A 6000-nucleotide genomic window follows, 5' to 3' on the forward strand; every position below is an offset into this window, starting at 1 on the left:
ATTTTTGGTATTTTTGGTATAAAGATGCAAAGTAAAAAAGCAAAGCAAGATTAAAGTGATGGATATTGATATAATGAGAATAGACCCGGGGGCCATAGGTTTCACTAGTGGCTTCTCTCAAGAGCATAAGTATTCTATGGTGGGTGAACAAATTACTGTTGAGCAATTAACAGAATTGAGCATAGTCATGAGAATATCTAGGCATGATCATGTATATAGGCATCACGTCCATGAAAAGTAGACCGAAACGACTCTGCATCGACTACTATTACTCCACTCATCGACCGCTATCCAGCATGCATCTAGAGTATTAAGTTAAAAATAGAGTAACGCCTTAAGCAAGATGACATGATGTAGAGAGATAAATTCATGCAATATGAAATAAATCCCATCTTGTTATCCTCGATGGCAACGATGCAATACGTGCCTTCCTGCCCCTTCTGTCACTGGGAAAGGACACCGCAATATCGAACCCAAAGCTAAGCACTTCTCCCATGGCAAGAACTACCAATCTAGTTGGCCAAACCAAACGGATAATTCGAAGAGACTTGCAAAGATAACCAATCATACATAAAAGAATTCAGAGAAGATTCAAATATTATTCATAGATAGACTTGATCATAAACCCACAATTCATCGGTCACAACAAACACACCGCAAAAAGAAGATTACATCGAATAGATCTCCACAAGAGAGGGGGTGAACTTTGTATTGAGATCCAAAAAGAGAGAAGAAGCCATCTAGCTACTAACTATGGACCCGAAGGTCTGAGGTAAACTACTCACACTTCATCGAAGAGGCTATGATGATGTAGAAGCCCTCTGTGATGACGGCCCTCTTCGGCGGACCTCCGGAACAGGCCCCAAGATGGGATCTCATGGATACAGAAAGTTGCGGCGGTGGAATTAGGTTTTTGGCTCCGTATCTGATCGTTTGGGGGTACGTAGGTATATATAGGAGGAAGGAGTATGTCGGTGGAGCATCGACGGGCCCACGAGGCAGGGGGCGCGCCCTAGGGGGCGCGCCCCCCACCCTCGTGACCACCTCTTTGACTCCTTGGAGTAGGGTCCAAGTCTCATGGATCAAGTTCGGTGAGAAAATCACGTTCCCGAAGGTTTTATTCCATTTGGACTCCGTTTGATATTCCGTTTCTTCGAAATACTGAAATAGGCAAAAAAACAGCAATTCTGGGCTGGGCCTCCGGTTAATAGGTTAGTCCCAAAAATAATATAGAAGTGGAAAATAAAGCCCAATATAGTACAAAACAGTAGAGAATATAGCATGGAGCAATCAAAAATTCTAGATACGTTGGAGATGTATCAGCTAGCAAGAAATAGGTTAGGGTTTGGGGGTCTCCTCAAAATCCATCGATCATCACAGGGGGTCTCAGGTGCTACCACCCTTAGAAGCATTGTTACAGTTCCATCAAAACTCATATACTCCAACCTTATTGTTGACAGTGTCGGTCTTCTCAGATCTCGGGGAAATTCCTACTCTGGGCTCTTCTGGTGGTGGCATAATCTTTTCCTCAATTCTTCTGCCCTTTCATCTTGGTAAGGTTCTTTTGGGACTGGGCCTTCTGAGCTGATGGGTCTGGCGCCAATACAGAAAAACTATCGATATCTCATGGTGGTCAACAATTTATGGTTTCTCCTAGAGGAAATGGGTCTGGCTGAACCTCACCGTATATCCTACGATTGGCAACAGCTGCCTTGTACAAGGCGAAAAATTGGCATACCATTCTAAGGTTTAAACAAGCTTTTGATCGTCGTCTCTCTACTATAGGTAAGTCACTCAGATTTACCATCCCATATAGCAAAGCGAATAATAAGAGTAAGTCGGTATGGTGATCAATCCATCCCGCACCCAAATCATTACCTTGTGCATGGTTTAGCGAATCTCGCATTATAACACTCGGTCATCCTCACAAGCATTGCAGAATTTTTCTTGTCGAAGAACCAAGTTCGGATAAATCCATGGATTTTGCAAGCCAAACTAACATCTATCGTTTCTTCACAACTCTCAGGTTTTGCGTTACTCCTATAAAATCGTAACTTCTTCCAGGGTTTTTCCTTTAGCAAGAATGTGCTTGCTTCTTGGAAGGTCATGGGGCCTATGGGTTATGGCCCATCTCATCACTTGTAAACCTTAAACTCATCATCAGGGCAGCTGATCATTATTCCAACATTCAGCTTCCTAGCATTCTTAAATCCATCCAATTGCACTGTCTCTCTTCCTTCTATTGGTACAAACTAAGACGTGATTACTCAGACTCATCATGGAGTTACAATTGCTCCTTATTACCAACATTATACCTCCTTTATGTCCAATAATACTTCATCCCTTCATATTCTTGGGATATCCTACATATCGAGACAAAACTCATAATTATTTTGTCTGAAATCCACTCTGTGGCATATCACTCTCCTCTCCATGGGTCAAGTGTCCTCACAGGGTACTACCACCCTTAAAATGCACAAATCTTCCATAGACCATATTTCTCATATCCTTGAAAACGGTCAAAATCTTTCTTCATAGAGTAACTACTCATAAAATCCAAATCAGTACCAACGATGCTAACTTTATTGATTCTCAAATTCTTACAATCTCTTGCATTTCCATTACATGCCCCAACTCAACACCTCAATATAAAAGAAAATTTTCTCACTACTACTACTATACTTCTCACAAACACACAACTAATTATCACAAGTCTCCTTCTCCTTGGGACAAACTCTGGCAAAGTTCCCTGCTTCATTACAACAAAAACATATTACTTCTGACAAGTCTCGAGGTTTCCTTTTTGGGCAACCGCTGAAGTAGTGCCCTGATTCCTTGCACCTGTAGCAGGTGATATGACTCAGGTCCTTCCTGGCATCCAATTTAATTCTCTTCCTGGACTTTTCCGTTCCAATCTGGGCTTTTATTTCCTGTGGGTCATACTCTACTTCCACTGTCGGGAATTCTACTAGATCCCCATTCATACAATTCTGGGAGATGTGTCCTTCTTCTACACATGAATAACATGACTTGGTGCATGGTTTAATTGGTTATTCTTTGGGTGCGTCCTCCACCTCTTCCTTCAACACAGTTTCTTCTAAAATTTCCATGAGGGCTCCTTTCATTGCTTCTTGCTTCTGTTGGATGGTTCGTTGAACCACGGGGTAAATGTGACACTGAGCAGGGTAGTGGGTATTCCCTTCACACAAGAAACAAGTAATCTGCCTAGTTGGGCATTCTTTATCTGGGTGACTTTCTTCACAATGAGGGCATTCATCCTTGTGTTTGTTATGGTTGTGTCCTATTTCTCCACAAATCTTGCATGAACAAGGTTTCTTCACATCATTTCCATAAGGCTTCAACTTCTGGGACACAAGATGAGACTTTAGCAGAGTCAACTTAAGTTCTTTCCAAGTGGTTACTCCTTGCCATCCATTGATGGTTTGGTACATCCTCCACCAAGTAGCAGCATCTCTTTCAAAGCACTGAGGAGCATGTTGGGTCATATCCTTTCCAACTTTAGGGTTATTTTCCATGTGATCCTCCATGTTTTGAATCCATCGGTCTTTCTCCAATTGACTCACCGGTCCAGAAAATACAAGCTCATCTCCATTCATCCTCTATTGGGTCCATGGGTTTGGGGTGAGATAAGAGAGATAGAGAGGGATACACACAATACAAACAATAGTTTTGAAAAGACAGTTTTTTATTTGTGGTTGTCGGAAAAACACCAAACAAATGACAGCTCACAAATGTCGCATCTAACGTAGGTATATAATAGGGGTTTGGTCTTCTAAAGGTCAATAAATCTTCAACGTCACCAAACTTTTCAAGTCTTGCTCATGTCTCCGATGACTTCTTCCGATCGTGTTTGTCCTTCTCAAGTTCTTTTGCCAGGTCATTTTCTGTTGACGCGAAGTCTATCGTGACGTCCTTTAAGAGTTGTGCTCAAACTTCTGGGTTCCAACATCCTTGGCATGAACCCTGGTCCTGCTGTCCTTCAGTTACTGACGAATCTCCGCTATCGAGGTTTTGCATCCTCCAGCTTGGCTACTTTCAGCTTCTGGGTCCCGAGTTCTTCACGAAATACTTTCTTATAAAATATGATTTCCTACAGGTCCATCTTAAACTTCTTGATGTAATTCTCCACATCCTGGCAATACTCCAGCTAAGGTTAAAACTTTGTCTTGCTGATAGGTGCTCCATCAGCCTTCTTGTCATCCAGTCCTTCCAAAGAAATGCATGCTTAACTCAGCATGGTGGCAATAGCATAAGAGGCCGATAACACCATGGTTAATATCTCCTCCCTTAGGATTTTCCTGACAAAACTATGAGTTTTAATGCTCCATGTTCATGTCTTTCTCCGACACACCTTGATCTCGGGTATTGACAGCTTCCATAGTCTGCCCAGTTCCATAATGGTAGCCTTCCTAGGTCATACAAATCGGGGAATTCTTTAGAGCCTTCAAATTCTCCTAGTCTTTGGAGTCTTCATCCATTGTAGTTTCCATTGGTATAATGCACGGTAAAACCCTCTTCATTCTGAAGTGGTCTTAGCTGTCTGATATCTTGTACTTCTTGGAGTGGACTCATCAGTCGAATCTTCGAGTGGTCAAAAAGGGAAAAGGGGTATGGTCTCACTAAAAGGGAATATTTGAATAATCTCAAAAGAGAAGATAGGTAAAAGATCTTTTTGAAAATGAAATTGTAGAGAAAATCTTTCCTATGGGCTTGCCAGTTTCTAGGGGTCACGTCCTACAGTCAACATGTGCTCTGATACCATCTTGTAGCGACCCGACCCGAATGGATCAAGTCTCTGTGCTTAAGTGTCATCCCTGGATCGGTATCCTGACACACACAGTACTCGAGGATTTATAATAGAGGTAAATCACATGTATAAAGTAAAATAAATACTATTACCTCAATCCAAATAGCGGAAGTAAAAACAAGGTTGTGGATTCCCATCAACACCAATGGCAAAGTTGAGTGTAGAAATCATAACCCTAACGTACCACTTACTCGTCGTAAGATAATCCTGCAACATGAGACGTTGCAGCCACAAAGGGTCAGCACATTGAATGTACTAGCAAATTCACACCAAAGAGCGATGATGAACAATGGCTATCACTACATGCATATTTGGCTGGTGGAGGCTCTATGGCTATAATGTTTTTGCATAAAGCCAATTTTCCCCTACCACAAAGGAATATATTTTATTTAACTACAAAGTTTGTTGAAAACATTGAGAAGGTTCCTTCAACTCAATCCCAAAATAATAAATATAACCCAACAAATTAATTAAGTAAAGTGAGGAGATCAACATGATAATCCAAGAACCAGATACTCAAGATGTCCATAACCGGGGACACGGCCAATCATGATTAGTTTGTACACTCTACAGAGGTTTGCGCACTTTTCCCCCACAAGACTCGATCTCCTCCGTTGGATTTCTCGCACTACATTGTGTTTGAGAAAAGGATGACTCAGACACAGTTTTTCAGAAGCATTAACTCTAACCCCGGGTAGACAGTACCAACCTACAACCCCTACATTTGCTAGCCTACAACTGGAAGAGGTCATGCAACTTACTCCACTATGCTAGAGCCCATAATAGCGCGTGGCTGCACACGGAAGTTTCTAGCATGAATAATCTTATGATCCCTTTGAGCCTGGGTGGCATTCCATAGGGTGATCACATGGGTACTCCGCGATCCCCTTGGGCAAGCACTGGGTTCTCCAGGTGCCCCACGCAAACCAATGGGTACTCCAGGGTGCCCCAACCAATCCACCCAGATGTGTATTAAAGTAGCCACCTTAAGTTAAACCTTAATTAACAATCCCACATCTGTCATGGATACACTCAAACCCAATCCACGTCTACGAGCATAGCATGGCAATAAGCATAACGTAGTAAATCCCAGGGTTTGAATGCAAGACAATAGGTCCCTACCTCATCAACTACTTCCCAATACCCACATGTTATCAATCCTACTCATGCAA

This window comes from Triticum urartu, chromosome 7A (genome assembly GCF_056163025.1).
Source record: "Triticum urartu cultivar PI428250 chromosome 7A, HENAU_Tu73, whole genome shotgun sequence".
NCBI lineage: Eukaryota > Viridiplantae > Streptophyta > Magnoliopsida > Poales > Poaceae > Triticum > Triticum urartu.